The following is a 22,854-nucleotide window of genomic DNA, read 5'->3' as shown; positions in this document are numbered from 1 at the left end:
ATACTAGCATGGATTGAGGATTGGTTAATGGACAGAAAACAGAGAGTTGGAATAAACGGATCATTTTCGGGTTGGCAGGCTGTAACTAGCCGGGTACCGCAAGGATTAGTGCTTGGGCCTCAGCTATTCATAATCTATATGAATGATTTTGATGAGGGGTCCAAATGTAATATATTCACGTTTGCTGGTGATATAAAGCTAGGTGGGAATGTAAGTTGTGAGGAGGATGCAAAGAGATGTCAAGGGGATACAGACAGGCTAAGTGAGTGGGCATGAACATGGCAAATGGCTCAATTTTCCCCAAAGCATTTTTATTGGAGTACTTGAAGCGTTCCACCCAATTTTTTGGGGCGCAAGTACGCCAAAAAAAAATGTTCCAAGTTTCTCTGTTGGATTTCTTCATTTTGGCGTGGTGTAACCCGACCTTTAGTTTTGGGGTGGAACCTTGATCTGCGCCAAAAAGATCGTACTGCCATGGTAACCAGGGACACAATGTGAGCTGAGGCTGCAAAGTGAAGCATACAGCCAGCTCCCAACACATTAAAAGAATTGAAAAACCCATAGCAGTAACTTACCTCCAACCCTGCCAGAAGGGCTTGCCGGTCCGGTCCCATTCTCGGTCCCCATCGGTTCAATTCTCCTGCCGGTGCGCTCTCCCGTCCCTAGCCCTGGCCGAGTGGTCACCTCCCTCCCGGTCCCCACACCTAACTACTCCCGAAAGGCTCCCCCCACCCCCTCTCCCTCCCCACTCCTCTCTCTTCCTCTCCCATCTCTCTCTCCCCCCTCTCTCTTACCTTTCCAGCTGCCGCTGTCCGGGCATCTACTGCACTTACCTGCACCGATTTCCTTACCTGCACCGATTTCGTTACCTGCGCCGATTTCCTTACCTGCACCGATTTCCTTACCTGCACCGATTTCCTTACCTGCACCGATTTCGTTACCTGCGCCGATTTCCTTACCTGCGCCGATTTCCTTACCTGCACCGATTTCGTTACCTGCGCCGATTTCCTTACCTGCGCCGATTTCCTTACCTGCACCGATTTCGTTACCTGCGCCGATTTCCTTACCTGCACCGATTTCCTTACCTGCACCGATTTCGTTACCTGCGCCGATTTCCTTACCTGCGCCGATTTCCTTACCTGCACCGATTTCCTTACCTGCACCGATTTCGTTACCTGCACCGATTTCCTTACCTGCACCGATTTCCTTACCTGCACCGATTTCGTTACCTGCGCCGATTTCGTTACCTGCGCCGATTTCCTTACCTGCGCCGATTTCCTTACCTGCGCCGATTTCCTTACCTGCGCCGATTTCCTTACCTGCACCGATTTCCTTACCTGCACCGATTTCCTTACCTGCGCAGATTTCCTTACCTGCGCCGATTTCCTTACCTGCGCCGATTTCCTTACCTGCGCCGATTTCGTTACCTGCGCCGATTTCCTTACCTGCGCCGATTTCCTTACCTGCACCGATTTCCTTACCTGCACCGATTTCCTTACCTGCGCTGATTTCCTTACCTGCACCGATTTCGTTACCTGCGCCGATTTCCTTACCTGCGCCGATTTCCTTACCTGCACCGATTTCGTTACCTGCGCCGATTTCCTTACCTGCACCGATTTCCTTACCTGCACCGATTTCGTTACCTGCGCCGATTTCCTTACCTGCACCGATTTCCTTACCTGCACCGATTTCCTTACCTGCACCGATTTCGTTACCTGCGCCGATTTCCTTACCTGCACCGATTTCCTTACCTGCACCGATTTCGTTACCTGCACCGATTTCCTTACCTGCACCGATTTCCTTACCTGCACCGATTTCGTTACCTGCGCCGATTTCGTTACCTGCGCCGATTTCCTTACCTGCACCGATTTCCTTACCTGCACCGATTTCGTTACCTGCGCCGATTTCCTTACCTGCGCCGATTTCCTTACCTGCGCCGATTTCCTTACCTGCACCGATTTCCTTACCTGCGCTGATTTCCTTACCTGCGCCGATTTCCATACCTGCACCGATTTCCTTACCTGCGCCGATTTCCTTACCTGCACCGATTTCCTTACCTGCGCCGATTTCCTTACCTGCGCCGATTTCCTTACCTGCACCGATTTACTTACCTGCACCGATTTATTTAACTCTCCGCAAGGGTTTTCTCGAGAGGTCACATACGCTGGCTTAAGTAGAAATGGAGTAACTATCAGCTGGCCAAAGTTGCCTAAATGGCCAAAATTGGCGTAGGTGGCTGGTAACGCCCCCTTTTGAGAAATAAAAACTTACCTAAGAAAAACGTAACTGAGTTACACTCTTGCAAATTGATTGGGGAAACTGGGGATTTTTAAGTTAGGCCAGCAAAAGCAGCCTACTCCTAAATAAACGGCGCAAATACTGGGGAAAATAATGTGGACAAATATGAAGTTATCCACTTTTGTAGGAAAAATTGAAAAACAGAGTATTTTTTAAATGGTGAGAGATTGGGAAATGTTGGTGTTCAGAGGGACCTGGGTGTCCTTGTACACAAATCATTGAAAGTTAACATGCAGGTACAGCAAGCAATTAAGAAAGCAAATGGTATGTTGGCCTTTATTACAAGAGGATTTGAATATAAGAGTAATTATGCCTTACTGCAATTATATAGGGCCCTGGTAAGATCGCACCTTGAGTATTGTGTACAGTTTTGGTCTCCTTACCTAAGGAAGGATATACTTGCCATTGAAGGACAGCAACGAAGGTTCACCAGACTGATTCCTGGGATGGGTGGATTGTCCTATGAGGAGAGATTGAGTAGACTCGGTCTATATTCTCTCGAGTTTAGAAGAATGAGAGGTGATCTCATTGAAACATACAAAATTCTTACAGGGCTTGATAGGTTGGATGCAGGGAGGATGTTTCCCCCGGGCTGGGGAGTCTGAAACCAGGGGTCACAGTCTCAGAATAAGGGATCGGCCATTTAGGACTGAGATGAGGAGAAACTTCTTCACTCAGAGGGTGGTGAATCTTTGGAATTCTCTACCCCAGAGGTCTGTGGATGCCCAGTCGCTGAGTAAATTCAAGATGGAGATCGATAGTTTTTTGAATATTAAGGAAATCAAAAGATGTGGGGATAGTGCAGGAAAATGGAGTTGAGGTAGAAGATCAGCCATGATCTCATTGAATGGCGGAGCAGGCTTGAGAGGTCAAATGGCAAACTCCTGCTCCTAATTATTTTATTCTTATGCTCTTATAATGAGTTTGCAGCACCTGAACAGCAATGTAGGTGTTCAACATTCATAAAAATGGCACTGCACGGTAGGCCATTCATCCACGTTAGGTCTTCTTTCTTAAAAGGGAGTCTAGTCTGCTTGGTAGTTTTGGCAAATAGCTGTATGTTGAACCTATGCTTATTTACAGAACTTTTTGCTTTAAGTAATGAATCTAGTCCGACTTTATAGCTGCACCCTATTTGCCATCGTGAGATTTTTACTAAAAGAACTGTAATTGTGTGCAGGCCTATGCGTACCCTCCAAGCAGCCCTCTTTATCTGCATGTTCTGAAAGTGGAAGCCAAAGATCAGAGGAGATCTTGTATAGTTGCATTAAAGAAGAAGCTGCTCTTATGCCATTGTCAGAGCCATCAGTCCATTTACATAACCTTCTTAATGAAAATCATCATCATCATCATAGGCAGTCCCTCGGAATAGAGGAAGACTTGCTTCCACTCTTAAAATGAGTCCTTAGGTGACTGAACAGTCCAATACGGGAACCACAGTCCTGTCACAGGTGGGACAGACAGTCGTTGAGGGTAAGGGAGGGTGGGACTGGTTTTGCCGCACGCTCCTTCTGCTGCCTGCGCTTGGTTTCTGCATGCTCTCGGCGATGAGACTCGAGATGCTCAGCGCCCTCCCGGATACACTTCCTCCACTTAGGGCGGTCTTGGGCCAGGGACTCCCAGGTGTCAGTGGGGATGTTGCACTTTTTCAGGGAGGCTTTGATTTGTCCTTGAAACGTTTCTGCTGCCCACCTTTGGCTCGTCTGCCATGAAGGAGTTCCGAGTAGGACGCTTGCTTTGGGAGTCCCGTGTCTGGCATGCGAACGATGTGGTCTGCCCAGCGGAGCTGATCAAGTGTGGTCAGTGCTTCAATGCTGGGGATGTTGGCCGGGTCGAGGACGCTAATGTTGGTGGGTCTGTCCTCCCAGGGGATTTGAAGGATCTTGCGGAGGCATCTTTGGTGATATTTCTCCAGCGACTTGAGGTGTCTACTGTACATGGTCCATGTTTCTGAGCCATACAGGAGGGCTGGTATTACTACAGCATTGTAGACCATGCAGTGGCAGTTTTCCTCAGGCGGCCGAAGGCTGCACTGGTGCACTGGAGGCGGTGTTGAATCTCGTCGTCAATGTCTGCTCTTGTTGATAAGAGGCTCCCGAGGTATGGGAAATGATCCACGTTGTCCAGGGCTGCGCCATGGATCTTGATGACTGGAGGGCATTGCTGTGTGGCGAGGACAGGTTGGTGGAGGAGCTTTGTCTTACGGATGTTTAGCGTAAGACCCATGCTTTTGTACGCCTCAGTAAATACGTCGACAAGTCTTGGAGTTCAGCCTCTGTATGTGCGCAGACGCAATCGTCATCTGCGTACTGTAGCTCGACGACAGAGGTTGCGGTGGTCTTGGACCTGGCCTGGAGATGGCGCAGGTTGAGCAGGTTCCCACTGGTTCTGTAGCTTGTTGACTGTGAGGTGGAGCATGGCAGCGAGGAAGTTTGAGAAGAGGGTTGGGTCGATAACGCAGCCCTGTTTGACCCCGGTCCACACGTGGATTCGGTCGGTAATGGATCAATTGGTAAAGGATCACGGCCTACATGTCGTCGTGGAGCAGGCAGAGGATGTTGACAAACTTTTGGGGGCATCCGAAACGAAGGAGGACGCTCCATAGACCCTCGCGGTTGACAGTGTCAAAGGCCTTGGTAAGGTCAAAGAAGGCCATGTATAAGGGCTGGTGCTGTTCTCTGTATTTTTCCTGCCACACTCCTGGAGTGCATGCTCTTAATGTCACAGGTCGTCATTCTTCGATATGTTTGAGGATATCTGCATCTGGAGACTGTGAGGCCTTAATAGAACCATAGCAGACCTAAAAAACATTTCCAGGACTGGAATTTTTAATAAATTAAATATATTATATATTTTTTTATATATATATTCAATATTTATTGGCTACCGAGGTGACCAGTGCCTTGAATCGTTATGCTACAGTGTCCCTCCAAACATCAACAGGATCAAATCTTGCAATCTGCATGTTACAGTGGTATCATGCAGGTGAAAACACAAAAGAACCTTGGACTTTACTGTCTGGTCAGATTACCCAAACTATCAATGGCATGCACGATCCGACACCAACTCTATCCCTTTCTTGAACAGAAAAGTACCCTGACCAGGAGCCAGACAATGTGTCTGCACAACCAACCATTTGCTCAGCAAGAATCTTAAGGCAGTCTCTAATAGACAACACATTTAGCTGAGTGCCTGTATCATTGAACGCACAACAGTCAACTGCATATGTTCCAAGAACCTAACCAAAAATGTAATTGGCTCTATTTCATTCAGCCTTACATTAGAACCCATGAATCATCATTATCATAGACAGTCCCTCGGAATCGAGGAAGACTCTTGCTTCCACTCTAAAAATGAGTTCTTAAGTGGCTGAACAGTCCAATACGAGAACCACAGTCCCTGTCACAGGTGGGACAGATAGTCGTTGAGGGAAAGGGTGGGTGGGACAGATTTGCCGCATGCTCTTTCCGCTGCCTGCACTTGATTTCTGCACGCTCTCGGCGATGAGGCTCGAGGTGCTCAGTGCCCTCCTGGATGCACTTCATCCACTTAGGACAGTCTTTGGCCAGGGACTCCCAGGTGTCAGTGGGGATGTTGCACTTTATCAGGGAGGCTTTGAGGGTGTCCTTGTAACGTTTCCTCTGCCCACCTTTGGCTCGTTTGCCGTGAAGGATTTCCAAGTCGAGCGCTTGCTTTGGGAGTCTCGTGTCTGGCATTCGGACAATGTGGCCTGCCCAGCGGAGCTGATCAAGTGTGGTCAGTGTTTCAATGCTGGGGATGTTGGCCTGATCGAGGATGCTAACGTAAAACATATCCATGAATAGAAGAGCATTTCACCCCGCAAGCCTTATTGAGTCTCATCCCATATGCACCGTTACCACATTAAGGCTACCAGTGAATCATGGAAAACAGCCAGATACATAAAACAGAATTTAAAAAATAATTATTGTGGTACAGGTGTGTTTTATTCAGGAACTTCTGCTTTGTGAAGTGCAATGTGTGTGTCTTCTATTTCCTAACCAAGCATTCCCCCAGTGGGAGGAGGAAATGAGGGGGGGTGGCTGCTGAGTGTCAGATTCTGCCTCGGGTGGAGATGGCCCAGTACTTTCTTAGTCTCTAGGTGGTCCTGCAACTACAGGCACTACAGGGATTGATACAGTGGCTACCTGGGCCTATACAGTATCTGAGGTCTGGTCACTGCACTGCAGGTACACAATGTCCGAAGCGCAGCAGTCTCACCTGCGCTGTACTGAGACCACACTGTTGACCCATTATGGAAATTTGAGGCGTATAATAATATATGGGTGAACTCAACAGGTAACTCGCAAGTGACAGTCTCAAGTGAGTTTTGATCAATATGAATAATAGGATATAAACTGTATCACAAAAATTTTCAGAATGTATTCCATGTATTTTAAATATATGAAAGAAAAATATGTTTACATATTTGGATTGTTCCAGAGGGAAATAACATGAGCAAGAAAGAATCATCAACATAGTTTGTGGCAGCAATTACATTCAAATGTGTATGTTAGGGGATAAGGGGTTATGGGGAGCGGGCAGGGAAGTGGAGCTGAGTCCATGATCAGATCAGCCATGATCTTATTGAATGGCGGAGCAGGCTCGAGGGGCCATATGGCCTACTCCTGTTCCTATTTCTTATGTTCTTATGTTAGTTCATATTGTTGGGCTCAGTAACCTTTCCAAGACTGGTTCCTGTAGTGATATCATCAATATTCACTCACTAAGCAAATATATATTTAAAAATAAGTGTTAAAGTTAATCATAATTCCTACATTGCTCTTTCTTGGTACAGCTTTATGGAGGCTAACAAAAGGATGCAGTTGTCTTAAACACTTACATCTGAAGTTCTTTTAGCTTCTAAGAATTGAAAATCTGAGCATTTTGTCATTCTTCCCAAATAACAATTTTCAAAAATGAAACAGTGGCTATTAAAGAGCACAATGAGAAACAAGAATGCATGTGACACATTTCTGTTCATAGGATCCTCTGAATAAGTGGGAAATTCAATGTTTCTATTATTCTCTTACGACACTGTCATTCATGATTATTATAATGGAAGACATTAAACCTTTGGTAGTATTTGAAAGTCAGACAACTCCAGTTGGATTACTATTCAAAGTGTTTGATTTAAATCTCAGCTTTTATTGGTACAGTTATAAAGCACTAGATTGATTGACTAATAATAGTGCATAGTCCACTTTAAGGAAGTACGGATTCAGTAGGGAATGACAGATCCATCCCTCTGAGCAAACTCCTTGTGAGGAAGCAACAAAACAGCAGTCACGTGGTCATCCACGGCCCAGTCTGCCTCAGTTTCCATGAGGAAGACAGTGACACAGGATTGAATAAAAACGACCTTTCCATAGTGGGAATCGGTCATGATATTGAAGGGAACAATGACCAACAGAAAAAAACTTTTGCAGAAAAGTTTGCAGTCTGTAAACAGTAAATCTTGATGAGAAATAGGCATTCTATAATGCTGCTGTGATTTCAGTTTCATTTTTGTTAACTGCATCACCATTTACTCCTTTGTGAGTCCATTAGTAGTTTCGTCAATTATTTGGTCAAGTTTTCTTGAAAATTACATAACTTTTTGCCTTAGTTCGAGTTAATCTTTATACTCGGTGTCAGTTTTCTCCAACTTGCAAGAAGGAAAGCAAAGCAATATAATGTTATTATCTATTCAATGACTAATGAAAATTAAAGCAAGTTCTATGGGCCTCAATTTCCCTCGGTCCTTTGCGCCATTTTTTTCGCACGAGGCATCTTTTTTTGTGTATTTATTTTTTTCAAAGTCTCCCCCTGTGATCTGCGCCGGTGTAACTGACTGAGTTACGATTTTTCTAGGGCAGTTTTTTTTAACATCATGTCTGCGCCTGTTTTTATAATTTTTCGCAGTTTTGCCAACATTTTTTCCTCCTAGGTTGTCGTATCAGGCCACTCCCAAAAAACCTTCTAGGCGCTGAAGAAAACCAGAGCACATTGAGAAATCAGCGCTGAAAGACGCCATTGTTTTTAATCGAAGATTTTTGAGGGAGTCAAGAACACTGTAAAAATCAATAATAAAGTTCAACTTTTTTTTACTTGTCAACATAGTAAATGGAAGTTTGTAGGGTTTCAGAAGTTTTCTTTTCTTTTTTACTCACGCCCACGCCACCACTGAACGTCTTGAAGCAGGGCTGGAGGGTCATAGCTTTGGCCGGTAGAATCAGCCCCGCGCCCAGACACGGGCTCGGCTACAAAACAAGCCTGGGGTAGTGGGGGGGGGGGTGGGGGGGGGTGGAGGAGAGAGAGCGAGGTGCCGATCGGAAGGCTTCTGAAGACGGCAATGTGTAGGGGGGGGGGGGGCGTAGAGAAGGGGAGAAGTCACAAGACTGCATTAGTGAAGGTGGGGGCGGGGGAGGTGAGGAGATGTCACAAGACCTTGGGTGTGGTCCATCCATACAGACCTTGGGGAGAGAGAACTGCGAACCTGTCCTGCCTGCTTCCCTGCCATTTTGAGCATCTTTCAAAGGTTAAATTTAAGTATGGGGGCAATACTGACAATGCCATACATTGTGCGAGCCTTCTGCATCATGGTGTTACGAAGGAGACAATTGATTCGATGAACATCAGACCCGTAGGGTGCTGGGCAGGAGACCTTACCCATGTCGGAAATATCGAGACAGGCATTCGTACCTCCACCTGAGTGATGCAGACTGTGTCAGAAGGCTGCGTTTCCGCAAATAAGTTGTAACCGAGATCTGTGAGTTAGTAAAAGCAGACCTGCAACCTAGAAGCATCAGGAGGATTCCTTTGTCAGTTGAAGTGAAGGTTACAGCTGCACTTTCCTTCTATGCCTCCAGCTCGTTTCAAGCTACAACTGGGGATGAGTGCGCCATCTCTCATCATGCAACACGTGTCTGCATTCGCCAGGTCACGGCTGCACTGTATGCGCGGAGGAATGACTTCATCAAGTTCCCCATGACTGCCCAAGCAATCCATGCCACGGCTGTGGGCTTCTCCAGGATTGCTGGCTTCCCAAACGTACAGGGCTGCATTGATTAAACATAGAAACATAGAAACATAGAAAATAGGTGCAGGAGTAGGCCATTCAGCCCTTCTAGCCTGCACCGCCATTCAATGAGTTCATGGCTGAACATGAAACTTCAGTACCCCCTTCCTGCTTTCTCGCCATAACCCTTGATCCCCGAGTAGTAAGGACTTCATCTAACTCCCTTTTGAATATATTTAGTGAATTGGCCTCAACTACTTTCTGTGGTAGAGAATTCCACAGGTTCACCACTCTCTGGGTGAAGAAGTTTCTCCTCATCTCGGTCCTAAATGGCTTACCCCTTATCCTCAGACTGTGACCCCTGGTTCTGGACTTCCCCAACATTGGGAACATTCTTTCTGCATCTAACCTGTCTAAACCCGTCAGAATTTTAAACGTTTCTATGAGATCCCCTCTCATTCTTCTGAACTCCAGTGAATACAAGCCCAGTTGATCCAATCTTTCTTGATAGGTCAGTCCCGCCATCCCGGGAATCAGTCTGGTGAACCTTCGCTGCACTCCCTCAATAGCAAGAATGTCCTTCCTCAAGTTAGGAGACCAAAACTGTACACAATACTCCAGGTGTGGCCTCACCAAGGCCCTGTACAACTGTAGCAACACCTCCCTGCCCCTGTATTCAAATCCCCTCGCTATGAAGGCCAACATGCCATTTGCTTTCTTAACCGCCTGCTGTACCTGCATGCCAACCTTCAATGACTGATGTACCATGACACCCAGGTCTCGTTGCACCTTCCCTTTTCCTAATCTGTCACCATTCAGATAATAGTCTGTCTCTCTGTTTTTACCACCAAAGTGGATAACCTCACATTTATCCACATTATACTTCATCTGCCATGCATTTGCCCACTCACCTAACCTATCCAAGTCACTCTGCAGCCTAATAGCATCCTCCTCGCAGCTCACACTGCCACCCAACTTAGTATCATCTGCAAATTTGGAGATACTGCATTTAATCCCCTCGTCTAAATCATTAATGTACAATGTAAACAGCTGGGGCCCCAGCACAGAACCTTGTGCACCCCACTAGTCACTGCCTGCCATTCTGAAAAGTACCCGTTTACTCCTACTCTTTGCTTCCTGTCTGACAACCAGTTCTCAATCCACATCAGCACACTACCCCCAATCCCATGTGCTTTAACTTTGCACATTAATCTCTTGTGTGGGACCTTGTCGAAAGCCTTCTGAAAGTCCAAATATACCACATCAACTGGTTCTCCTTTGTCCACTTTACTGGAAACATCCTCAAAAAATTCCAGAAGATTTGTCAAGCATGATTTCCCTTTCACAAATCCATGCTGACTTGGACCTATCATGTCACCATTTTCCAGATGCACTGCTATGACATCCTTAATAATTGATTCCATCATTTTACCCACTACTGAGGTCAGGCTGACCGGTCTATAATTCCCTGTTTTCTCTCTCCCTCCTTTTTTAAAAAGTGGGGTTACATTGGCTACCCTCCACTCCATAGGAACTGATCCAGAGTCAATGGAATGTTGGAAAATGACTGTCAATGCATCCGCTATTTCCAAGGCCACCTCCTTAAGTACTCTAGGATGCAATCCATCAGGCCCTGGGGATTTATCGGCCTTCAATCCCATCAATTTCCCCAAAACAATTTCCCGACTAATAAAGATTTCCCTCAGTTCCCCCTCCTTACTAGACCCTCTGACCCCTTTTATATCCACATCGCCTGGCGAGCACCTTTAGAGGATTCCGAGATATACAGGAACAGAAAAGGCTTCCACTTCATTTTGTGTGTGACGACATGCATCGCATCATGTCAGTCGATGCAAGATACCCTGGGAGTACCCATGATGCGTTCATATTACGTGGGAGCGTTATATGTGCCATGTTTCAGCAGCAGCCAGAAGGGCAGAGCTGGCTGCTGGGAGACAAAGGATACGGCCTCGCCACCTGGCTCATGATATCCCTACGCGTAACCCGGATGGAAGCTGACCGGGAATACAACATGTCACACATTGCAATGCGCAGCATCATAGAGAGGACCATTGGCATCTTGAAACAGCGTTTCTGATGCCTGGACCATTTCGGCGGCTGCTTGCTATACTCCCCTGAGATTGTCGGTCAGTTCGGTGTTGTGTGCTGCATGCTGCATAACTTAGTCATCATGAAGCAGCAGCAGCTGGTAGTAGAAGACCCACCTGAGGTGAGAGTGGCTGATGATGATGATGAGGAAGATGCAGTTGACGAGCAGGAGGATGAAGAGGACGAGGAAGCCATGCAACTACCTGAACCCGGAGCACGACGGCGGAGGAGGGCGGGCCGTCGAGCCCCTTTAACGATTGCTCGAGCCTTGCGCCAGCAGCTCATCCGTGAACACTTTGCTGCCCGAAGGCTCAGCGGCAACTATTCCACATGGACCATGTTTACTGTTTGGACCTGTTCCGTAATGTTGTGTTGTGTTAATGGAACAAATGATGGAAATTATTCTTGTTTACTTCAAAAGTTGTTTTAATAATCGAACAAATAATGGAAATGATTCGTCTTGAGTTCTAAAGTTGTGTTTAGAATGGAACAAATGATGGAAATGATTCAGTTTTAATGTAAAATATATTTTATTCAAAAGTTGAACAAACAGTTCATTTGTACTTAACTTTAATAAAAATTATTCTTGTATCAAACTTTACTTTAAGATCACTTACAAACTTTTAAACTTGTAAATTTACATAACTTACAAAAAAAATGTAATCTGAGAACAGTAACAACAATAGTAGTAACAACAGCAGCAAAGAAAGGCTGCACCCATCCATCTCTCCTCCACCTTATTCTAAGGCGGTGGCGCAGTGTTTCTGGGCTTGGTTCCGAGCTTATTCTTTCTAAGATCTCGGGTACTGTGCACCTCTTGAGTGGGGGGCGGGTGTCAGCGGCAGATGGCAAGTTGGAGGGTCCAGGCGACAAGTTGGAGGGCCCGGCTCTGGGCTCTTCAGAGGCTGGTGTGGGGATTAGAGTGGGAGTGACAGTTGAATGTGTCAATGGACGCGGGGTCTGGGCGTGTTCCCTATTGCAGCAGCTAACTCCAACATGCCGTCCGTCGTGCGCCCTGACAATGTCTCAATGACCTGCAACATTCCCTCATTCATGGTCAGTGACAGCACATCAGCTACCTCTGACATTCCCTCCCTCATGGTCACTATTCCCTCACTGATGGTACTGGACATCGTTCCCATTTCTCATGTCATTGCCGTTACTTCTCCCGACAGTCCCGATACCTCATCGCTCACCCCACTGATGGTGTCCAGGAGTGATCGGGTAAGGTCAATGCTCTCCCCACTCATTGCCATCATCTGAACCACATTTGTTAGATCCTGCACCTCAGGAGAGCATGGTCGAGCTTGCATCTCACCACTGGGACCCGCAGCCTGGGACAGTGGGGCCCTGGGTGTGCCTCGCTGCACCCCACCAGCATTGGGACCCGCAGCCTGGGATGGTGGGGCCCTGGGTGTGGTTCGCATCCCAGCACTGGGACCCGTGGCCTGGGAAGGTGCGGCCCTGAGTGTGCCTCGCTGCACCCCACCAATGGGACCCGCAGCCTCAGATGGTAGGAAACCATGGAATGTCCCACCAACACTCAAACCATTCGACACGGAAGGGGCTGTCACTGCAATGAGCGGCATCTCCTCCAAGGTCAGTAAAACAGTGGGGGCTTCATCCAGCTCCATCCCCTCCCCCTCACCCCCATGTTCTTGGTCTGGAGGGTTGGATTTGAAGATGTTCTCCTCTTCAGGCTGGTCCTCGTCATCAGGATCGGCCTTAAGTTCTGCAAAATATAACAGAACGCAGGCAAATGGTTAGCAGCAGAGGAGGGGGCAGGGTGGGTGGCATGAGTAGGCTCACACAGCGCAGGCAGCAGGCTGGTTTGAAGGACCACGATGAATGATAACACATTGCATCAACCGAAGTGTAGCTGACGGAGACATTCCCAGGAACCGCACAGTACTTAACATTTAGCAAAGCCAGACTGTGGAATTTGCAGGACTTACCCTCTCCCTCGAATGTGGGCCCAGCTTGTGCAGTGGTGGTTGCTTTTCTCCAGGTAGGACCCATCAAACCAGCGACCCTCTCTTCCAAGGGCCTCCTCCCGTTCAAGTTCACTCTCTTTTGTCGTGTGCCACCTTCCTCTGCAAAGATGAAAATGCAACTTTTTCGAGAGGGTGTCTTTCTGCTGAGTGGGACATACAAATGGTCACATTTACAATTGCAATTCCAGTGAATAAATGGAAATATTACTTACACTAACTACTTGACCAAGGTCCTGCCATTTCTTTTTACATTAGCCTCCAGATCTTGTGGTGGTCACCATTGCACAGTAATCTTCTGCAACTTGGTTCCGGCGTTTCTTCATTTCTTTGGGTGGAACTTTTATGTGACCTCTGCTGATGTCCAGCTCCTGCCTTCTGCCCTCAATCACAGTAACTAGTGCCTCCACTTCATCCTGCAAGAAATTCTTGGTCCTTACACCGCATTGCATCTTGTATTGCAGCTCTGATTTTTCCGATGCTCTCACACAGCACTCCTTCTCACACAACTGGCTCTTTAAAAATGGCCGATTGCCAACTCGGAGCTGTGCTGCGCATGCGCGTCAATTGCATCGACGTCAAAAATGTAATTTTTTTTCCTCGCGCATGAGCAGGAGGTGCAGCTTCATTTTTTGGCGCAGACAGCAGGCTCCACCCCCCCGAAGCGACTGGACACGCTGCGCGCCGCCAAATTCGAATTATACATCGGGGAAACTTTGGCAAATTATTCCCGTTGCATTTCTGGCCTAGAAACATAGAAACATAGAGAATAGGTGCAGGAGTAGGCCATTCGGCCCCTCGAGCCTGCGCCACCATTCAAGATGATCATGGCTGATCATGCAACTTCAGTACCCCATTCCTGCTTTCTCTCCATACCCCTTGATCCCTTTAGGCGTAAGGGCCACATCTAACTCCCTTTTGAATATATCTAACGAACTGGCCTCAACAACTTTCTGTGGTAGAGAATTCCACAGGTTCACAATCCTATGAGTGAAGAAGTTTCTCCTCATCTCGGTCCTAAATGGCTTACCCCTGATCCTTAGACTGTGACCCCTGGTTCTGGACTTCCCCAACATCGGGAACATTCTTCCTGCATCTAACCTGTCAGCATTTTATATGTTTCTATGAGATCCCCTCTCATTCTTCTAAATTCCAGTGAACATAGGCCTAGTCGATCCAGTCTTTCTTCATATGTCAGTCCCGCCATCCCGGGAATCAGTCTGGTGAACCTTTGCTGCACTCCCTCAATAGCAAGAATGTCCTTCCTCAGATTAGGAGACCAAAGCTGCACACAATACTCAAGGTGTGGCCTCACCAAGGCCCTGTACAACTGCAGTAAGTCCTCCCTGCTCCTATACTCAAATCCTCTCACTATGAAGGCCAACATGCCATTTGCCTTCTTCACCGCCTGCTGTACCTGCATGCCAACTTTCAATGACTGATGTACCATGACACCCAGGTCTTGTTGCACCTCCCCTTTTCCTAATCTGTCACCATTCAGACAATATTCTGCCTTCCTGTTTTTGCCACCAAAGTGGATAACCTCACATTTATCTACATTATACTGCATCTGCCATGCATTTGCCCACTCACCTAACCTGTCCAAGTCACCCTGCAGCCTCTTAGCATCCTCCTCACAGCTCACACTGCCGCCCAGCTTAGTGTCATCTGCAAACTTGGAGATATTACAAAACGGGTGTAACTCTGGCAATGTGCCAGAAAACGTGCTTGGGCAAAATTGAGCCCTATATTTCCAAACAATTTTGCATTCCTGCATTACAATACACATCAGAAAATATTTTCCTCGAAATAACAACATCAAAACGGGGTAATTAAGCACATTAAAAACATTCAATATTTGAGGGATTAACATAATTAAATTAGATACAAAATCTCAATAAGTGTACCTCCTTAAAGGAGTTATAATTAGCAATTATGTCATCCTCTTGCTGATGACTCAACCCTCCTTTAGTACCAAATATGGCATATTGATTGCACTAAAATGAGGTTAAAAAAGGCGGAAGCTTTGAGCCCATTATGAAAGAACTTTTTTCCTGTTAGGACTAATTCTAACGTAGCTCTCATTGTCAAATTTACATCTCCTGTGTGGCCTCAGTGCGCCTCATTGCTGGCTTGTTAACTTTTAACTTGGTTTTGGTTTCCTCTACCCTGTTCAGCAGTAGCTCAACCTCTGAGGTCGAGATATCATTGCACGACCCAAAGACACAGAATTCAACGTAACAGCAAAAAGCGACTGGCCAGGTTGAGATTCTTCACGTGAGACATAGCTATTTTAAGTGATTTGTTTAGTGATGTTTGCAAAATTTGTCACAGCCATCTCATTTAGTTTGTTCAATGTGCCTGATACCTGTAGTTTACAATACGGGTATACCAGTACGGTTTTAAGATTGACAAGATTGTTTGAGGTCATCATCATCATAGACAGTCCCTCGGAATCGAGGAAGACTTGCTTCCACTCTTAAAATGAGTCCTTAGGTGACTGAACAGTCCAATACAAGAACCACAGTCCCTGTCACAGGTGGGACAGATAGTTGCTGAGGGAAAGGGTGGGTGGGACTGGTTTGCTGCACGCTCTTTCTGCTGCCTGCCTGAGGTATTGGGTTACTGGAACCCTGCTTTACTAACTTCCTGATTTGGAATATTGTGAGCAATAACTTACACTGTTATCATCATCATAGGCAGTCCCTCGAAGCGAGGATGACTTGCTTCCACGCCAAAAAAGGATGAGTTCACAGGTGTTTCAATGAAGGACCTAATATTCCAGATCCTGAACTACATCCTGAAGGGTGGAAGATGCCTGTGCGTGGATTTTTTTAACGTGGGGTGACCGTTGCACACCAGCCACCACACGGGCTTGACAGAGCTAGGTCTTGGTCCAGTGGCAAAGGTTAACCAAGACGACTGGAGACCTGCTCTGCTGCATGGGCCTAGTGCGCACACATATCGCAGTGTGGGCTGGTCCGTGCTGCCCCTGGGCCCTCGCCTCTTCTGGGTTAAATGGGTATTTAATCAGCTCTTTGGACCAATTCCTGCAAAACAAATAAAAGAAAAAAGAAAGACTTGCATTTATATAGCGCCTTTCATGACAACCAGACATCCCAAAGCACATTACAGCCAATGAAATATTTCTCAAGTCACTGTTGTAATGTGGGAAACACAGCAGCCAATTTGCGCACAGCAAGCTCCCACAAACAGCAATGGGATAACGATCAGATAATTTGTTTTTAGATGTTGATTGAGTGATAAATATTGGCCAGGACACCGGGGATAACTACCCTGCTCTTCTTCAAAATAGTGCCTTGGGATCTTTTACGTCGACCTGAGAGGACAGACAGGTCCTCGGTTTAACATCTCATCTGAAAGACGGCACCTCCGACTGTACAGCATTCCCTCAGCACTGCACTGGAGTGTCAGCCTAGATTTTGTGCACAAGTCTCTGGAGTGGGATTTGGACCTCGTGACTCAGAGGTGAAACGTGTTACCAACTGAGCCACAGCTGACACAAATACCCTTGCAGCCATTGAAGGTAGTTTTCAGAGTGCTTCAGCACATTTGCTATCTTTTCCTCAATTGATGTCAGTCTTCGGTGGCCTGGAAAGCTTCACATTATTCATAGTGCTACAATTCCTGTATCAATGTATCTCTATTAGATCAGCTATACAAAATCCTGGCTAGACCACACCTGGAGTAGCGTGAACAGTATTTGCCTTGGAGGGAGTGCAACGCAGGTTTACCAGAATGAGGGGTCAAGTTACGGGGAGACATTACACAAATTAGGGTTGTATTCCCTAGAATTTAGAAGGTTAAAGGATGACCTGATCGAAGTTTTCAGAATATTAAGGGGAACAGATAGGGTAGATAGAGGTTGGGGATTCTAGGACTAGGGGCCATAGTCTGAAAATTAGAGCCAGACCGTACAGGAGTGAAATTAGGAAACACTTCTACACAAAAAGGCCATGATTTCTCCTTTTGGGTCGGGAGTGAGGCGGGCATAGCGGGGTCCCGGCAAACTGCCGGCTCCATCCTGCTCTGTTGAAGTGATTTTCCTTTGATGGGGCTTGTTAAGCCCGCCCAGCAAGGTTCCCGGTCAATTAAAAGGAAGCGGGTCCTGATGATGTCGTTTGATGACACGTCATCAGCCAGTTTCCATAAAGGGACTGTGTCCACATTGATTTTGACAGTTGTGCTGTCAGTGTTCTACAACATTGAGATGCTGCAAACACTGACACGCACTGTACAGAGGGGCACAGCTGCACCCATGACTCCCTACAAATGTTTATGGAGGGAGTGACAGGACGCAGGAAGGTCCTCTTCCCTTTCAATGGACAGAAGAGACCTCCCCAGGACACCAACGCAGCCAGTTGCACATTGCACAGGAGGGCACAAGCAGAGATGTCATCATGGGGACCTGGGTGCTGTGGCACAAAGCTTTCAATTACCTCAGTGGATCACGAACCATTACTGCAAAGCCACACTCAACCTCATCCTGCTGTGCCACTCATCACATCCCCGTCACTCTGCCTTCCCTACCCTACTCCTGCACATCCTTACTCACACCAACTTACCTTGCACCTCCACCCATCCCTCTCTATCTACATTATCACTTCCTCCATCTCACTAGCCACCCCTCACAAGCACCTTCATCCTAGTGCATACTAACTAACAATACACAAGGATAAGCACTTGGGTGTTTTTGCCAATGTTTATGTAAAGCTTCTGTTAATGTAGCGTCAAACATCTTTATTTTCAACACTTTGCCTTCTTGGACAGATTTGTGTGCACATTTGCGAGTGGCTTAGTGAATTGCAGTGAATGGTGAGACATAAGGGTACCCTCCGCAATGGTGATGAGTGTGAAAGGAATGGCTCGGGCAATGCAGGGCTGCTTTATGGAGCTGGTGTGGGGTGGTGCCAACCTGGCACATCATGTGGCAGGTCAGGATGTACAGCGAAGTAAGTGAAGTAAGTCTGGTCATTGTGAGGCCATTCCTAGCCTCCTGGGCAGCAATGTGGTCATGTGCTGTGTCCTGTGTCCTGTGCAGCATCAGTTGATTGCGGAGAAGGTTGGTGTTGTTGATGTGGCCCTGGTGTGCCTGGTGCTGTTGATGTTGGGGCTGATCGTGGTGGGATTCTGAGGACCAAGATGAGATTTTTTTAAGGACACCAATGCTGATGGAATAGATGTCAGCTAAAGTTGAGATAACAGAAGCAATCTGTCAGTGGTGAGAGAGGTTGCTCCAAAGAGGTGACAATGAATGGAGAATTTACTCCAAACACTTCCAAATTGCATAAAGCTCAAAAGTGAATTGCAAATTCTGAAAGCTCCAGCGTCTATGATTGGAAAGTGAACAACTGTGAAATGGGAGCTTTTATACCACTTTTGTAGCTGTCAGCTATCTGAGGAATGGAGAATCATTGCAAACCCGACCTACTTATCTGACGTGATTCCAGAGCACCAGGAACCTCATCAAAAAGCTGAAAAAATGGCAAGTACATGGTAAAATTCTGTTTAAGTACCTTTTAACAAGCTGTTAATGATATCAATTGCCTTCCCTATCGCTCGGCTCTCTGACACACTGACAGACCCAACACTTGGGAGATGAGCGTGGAGGTGGATTGACAGTGGGTTGTCGGCCTGCTGTCAATCTTTTCTATTTTGACAGCGGGCCCGCCTCCGGACCCGCCTTCTCAGCGCCACCAAAATTCCGGCCAAAGGGTGGCAGATGGTTGGAACTCTCTTCCGCAAATGGCAATTGATGCTAGATCAGTTATTAATTTTAAGTCTGAGATTGATAGATTTTTAAGGTACTGAGGGATATGGGGCAAAGGCGGGTATGTGGAGTTAGGTTGCAAGTCAACCATGATCTCATTGAATACCGTGGAGGCCCCGACCTGCGAGAGACCATCAGCAGGTCGGGGCCATAAAAGGAGCGGCAAGCGGCGGCCTGGGAACAGCATGGAGGCATACCATGGCGAGGTACAGCGCGAGCTGGTGCAGGAGGGCGACGGCAGCGAAGAGGGACGTCATCAAGGTCCAAGTTGGTGATTGGGGTGTGGGCAGGTACAGCAGGAGCGGCGAAGGAGCGGCGAGCGACTGCAGAGGGACGTGATCGAGGCCCAGGGGAGGCGTGAGTTCGGGGCCAGGGGCCCAGGGCCAGCACGGGTCAGCACACACTGCGATATGTGTGCGCACTAGGTCCGTGCAGCAGAGCTGGTCTCCAGTCATCTTGGGTAATCCTTGCCACTGGACCAAGACCTAGCTCTGTCAAGCCCGTGTGGTGGCTGGTGTGCAACGGCCACCCCATGTAAAAAAAATCCACGCACAGGCATCTTCCACCCTTCAGGATATAGTTCAGAACCTTCATTGAAACACCTGTGAACTCATCCTTTTTTGGCGTGGAAGCAAGTCATCCTTGTTTCGAGGAACCGCCTATGATGATGATGGAATGGCGAAACAGACGTAAGGGGCTGAATGGCCGACTCCTGTTCCTATGTTACTATAACCTGGCTTTAGCAATATCTCAGAGCTGGTGGGCTGTTGGAGTGAAGCCCAGAGCCACGAGGAACAGCACATTTGTTGATGGCCACACGTGAAAGGGAGATGACTGCAAGAAGTATCACTGTTGTGTAGCAGTCTCCTCTTTCTTGGGAATCCAAGATATTACAAATATATATTAATCACATAGCATGTACTACAGCCAACTGCTAAAAGATATCAATACAATCAGCCCTTATAGGTATCGTCTTATAAATATAATTATTTGCGTAGTGACAATTATGGTCAACATTATTTTATATTGGTCTTTTTATGTTACATAACAGTTGTTATACAATATAAAACAACAACTTTAATTCCTTATGCTCAATGTCAGGGGTTTAAGTTTGGTAAATGTCTATATTCCAGTCAAAGCATCCCGTTCCAGCATTACTTCAGAGAAACTGTTCAGTTTGCAGCTAAACATGTAGCAACGTTATGATAGTAAGACAAATGAGAACATGGGCAGGAATTACTGCTGTGGAACTCGGAAAATACAAAGTGAGGTAGTATTATAATTCTATGTATGTAAGGAAATTAGTAGATCAGAAACTCTTTTCCACTACATTAAGAAAACAACAAAATAATCATATAAGTGCATTGTACACTTAGGATAAACAGAATGAATAGTGGCTAGCTGTTTATTTTTAACACTGACATCTGTAATTGAATCCATATGTAGAGCACAGCTACACTGCTAATAGGCTTACATTATATTAAATCAAGATGAGCATGGCAAGCAACAGTAACAAAATATTCCTTAGTCATCTGTTCATTATACAATTCAGTAAGCAAACCTAAAGCAATTTAATTAGGTTATAAATAATGGTAAGAAATATAATAGGGATCAGGTCCCAAATAGACTCCAGGCTGGTTCTTGTACTTAAAGTTCAATCCTGTTTAAAAAAAAATGTTTGTTTTTTTTACAATTGCTGGGATCAGCTTTGCTGAAAATTTACGAGGGTGATAGCACATATAATAAGCAGCCTAAGGTGTCTGTCTAGGATGATACTTAATCCCAACATAGTTGACTCCTACAAGGTCACTTGGTTAAATTCTATATAGTCAGTCGACCAAATATAGGAATAAGAAATCAACCAACAGTTTACTTTTATAAACATATGCTGCTGTTGTTTCTCGAACTGAACTTGTACGGGTAACCGATTGTCAGAGCCAATCAGATGCGGTCACTTCGATGGGCGAGTGATATTGTTGATTTTGGACCAGCGGAACAACTGAGACGAATTATCTTCACCTTCTGATTCCCACGACTTTTCTTTTTAGATCACCACAATGTTGTCAATAAAGAATCTCATATTTGCAATATCTTCAGAACCTGCACTGGATGCATTGTGGGTCGATTCATTTCTTGCTATCGCACAGGCTGTAAAACTAACTTGATCTTAGCTGTTGAAAATCTGTGCTGCGGCAAACATTGGGGCCGATTTGGATTAACTTGCTGCCCACTGCCGCCGACAGTCCTCTGCTCGAACCGCCCTGTGCCACTTTCACCATGGCCTGGAGCAGACGGGAGGGGAGAGCCGCCGGGTAGCGCCCGCCGACGTCAGCGGACGGCCGATGCGCACAAGTGACCTCCCGCCAGATTGGTGCGGGCGGGAGCCGGCGGCAGTCGGTGGCGGGACGCCGGTGGACCGCAGCGTTCAGGTGGCCCTGTCCTCAACGGTAATTGTCAAGGTCCTGTAAAAAAAGGTGAGTGGAATGTTTTTAAATTATTTCTTTACGGGTACGTACCTGGATGGGATCCCCTGAAGGTCCTCAGATGTTTGCTTTTTGTTGGTGGTGATTTTTATTTTTGCCTCTTCGAACCTCCGTGGGCCCGACTCCTTCCTCGGCGGCACTTGGGGCGGTGAGTGTCTCTGCCGCCGAGGATGAGACCTCCCGCACGCTGCCGCCCAGATTGGTGGCGTACGTCGTTGATTTGCCGCCCACTTACCTTCGAGGGTCCTCGGTGATGAAAACCCCCCCGAAAGTACCGCCCACCGGTACCTCGCCGGCCATCGGCGGCATTTTGGGCGGGCGGTGGCCTTGACCAATTTTGATAATGGTGCTGCGTCTAGACCATAAGATTTTAGTTTTAGGCCCTGCTTCCATCTGGGGGAGCTGTGCAACACACCTTATACAGATTTCGCTGTTTAGTACTTCCAGGATGATACACCATGGGAGAGAGCCTGGGGTAGATTTTGGTCGGGGCTGGTCCTTTGTCCTCATCTGCATACTTGGGCGCAAGCTGTGGATGCTGTCCGCGCCTGTACAGGTAGCTCGCCATCGAGGAGATCAAAGTCAGGCTGTCTCATCATCATAGGCAGTCCCTCGGAATCGAGGAAGACTTGCTTCCACTCTAAAAATGAGTCCTTAGGGACAGTCCAATACGAGAACCACAGTCCCAGTCACAGGTGGGACAGATAGTCTTTAAGGGAAAGGGTGGGTGGGACAGGTTTGCCGCACGCTCTTTCTGCGGCCTGTGCTTGATTTCTGCATGCTCTCGGCGACAAGACTCAAGGTGCTCAGCGCCCTCCCGGATGCACTTCCTCCACATAGGGCGGTCTTTGGCCAGGGACTCCCAGGTGTCAGTAGGGATGTTGCACTTTATCAGGGAGGCTTTGAGGGTGTCCTTGTAACGTTTTCTCTGCCCACCTTTGACTCGTTTGCCGTGAAGGAGTTCCGAGTAGAGCGCTTGCTTTGGGAGTATTCTGTCTGGCATGCCCAGCGGAGCTGACCAAGTGTGGTCAGTGCTTCGATGCTGGGGATGTTGACCTGGTTGAGGACGCTAATGTTGGTGCGTTTGTCCACCCAGGGGATTTGCAGGATCCTGCAGAGACATCATTGGTGGTATTTCTCCAGCACCTTGAGGTGTCTATTGTA

The sequence above is a fragment of the Pristiophorus japonicus genome, chromosome 12 (assembly GCF_044704955.1).
Source record: "Pristiophorus japonicus isolate sPriJap1 chromosome 12, sPriJap1.hap1, whole genome shotgun sequence".
Taxonomy (NCBI): Eukaryota; Metazoa; Chordata; class Chondrichthyes; family Pristiophoridae; genus Pristiophorus; species Pristiophorus japonicus.
This window is presented reverse-complemented; position numbering follows the sequence as displayed.